Source organism: Gekko japonicus, unplaced genomic scaffold (assembly GCF_001447785.1).
Source record: "Gekko japonicus isolate JY-2015 unplaced genomic scaffold, Gekko_japonicus_V1.1 scaffold678, whole genome shotgun sequence".
NCBI classification, from domain to species: domain Eukaryota; kingdom Metazoa; phylum Chordata; class Lepidosauria; order Squamata; family Gekkonidae; genus Gekko; species Gekko japonicus.
The window spans coordinates 154494-155628 of record NW_015164685.1 but is presented as its reverse complement, the minus strand read 5'-3'; the positions used below and the strand labels follow the sequence as shown (position 1 = coordinate 155628).

At 54.3% G+C, this 1135-nt stretch overlaps 1 protein-coding gene across 1 annotated transcript in view; it reads left to right on the top strand.

Annotated features, from left to right (window-relative positions):
- Positions 1-888: 888 nt before the first annotated feature.
- Positions 889-1135, top strand: part of WIPF2 (WAS/WASL interacting protein family member 2) — a 48341-nt gene continuing 48094 nt past the window's right edge. Inside the window, exon 1 of the mRNA XM_015409338.1 lies at positions 889-956. The gene's annotated coding sequence lies outside the window, so the exon portion shown is untranslated. The remainder of the gene's footprint in view (positions 957-1135) is intronic.

Below are 1135 nucleotides of genomic sequence, written 5' to 3'. Positions count from 1 at the left end.
CCGTGGTCATGTGGCCAGCGTGACTAAATGCTGAGGCGCACAGAACGCTGTTACCTTCCCACCAAAGCCATAGGCAATGATTAGGATTGAATGGCAGGGAACACGGGCGCCCATGCTTTTTCCTACTGAAAAGGAAACTAGGAATAACCGTATTAACCTGTGTCGTGTGGACTCTGTGTGGCCACGGAACATCTTTTCTGTATCGAAGCAAGCACCCCAAGTTGTAACAACCCTCACATATTCTAAGAAGCGCAGGATACAAAGTGGCCTCGTTTAAAAATATTTCGCCTCCCCCTTTTCTTTCAAAAACACCTCCCCGAATCCTGTACACTCCCCCCACCCCCAATCCAAGCTCCTCATTACTCTATTACGAATAAAACAAAATGTGGGTAACTAACAGCAAGTATCTATAGCGCTCTCTTATGAACTACAATTCCCAGAGATCATTGCGACGAAGCACGAGACGACTAGACCGGACTTTGGTGATGTTTTCATTATGCGCTTTTTGCCGATGGGCGACCTTTTGATGACGACAAAAGGCTTGAATTCGCGGCCGTCGTAATCAGCGAGCGGCTGTAGATGGCGCTCGTAACTCGCTGTGGGCGCCAAAGGCTTGACCGAAGTTCTCCACAAGTTTACTTTAAAAGGTAGCACAACAAAGCACAGGCCCACACAAACATCATAGAGCCGCTTCAAAAGCCCTTCCCAATAGGGCCGCCGCTTGCAGACCAGAGCCCTCTCAACATGGCCGACATTTCCCTCCTCCTCCTCACGACCTTCTTTGTATGGCCGCTGCACCCAACCGCTCTCCCGTCCCGTCTCACGGAAGGGGGCGTGGTCGCCTTACGCATGCGCGCTGACCGAGGGGGTGCGCCTAGCCGCCATTTTGTGTGGCCGCCGGGAGGGCGCACGGTTGTTTCCGGGTTGGAGGGCCAGGAGGAGAGCAAAGGCTGCGGGTAAGCTACGAAGGCTCCCGGCTTCACCCAAGCGTGGGCCTGGGCGGTCTGGGCCTTCCTAGTCTTCTGTAGGCCTCAGTTTTGTGTGGGAGAAACCGTCGGGGGCTTGATCTTTGACCTGCGTCCCTGTGGAGGTTAGGGGTCAAGGGGGGGGAGGCGGGGTCAGTGGAAACACCTGG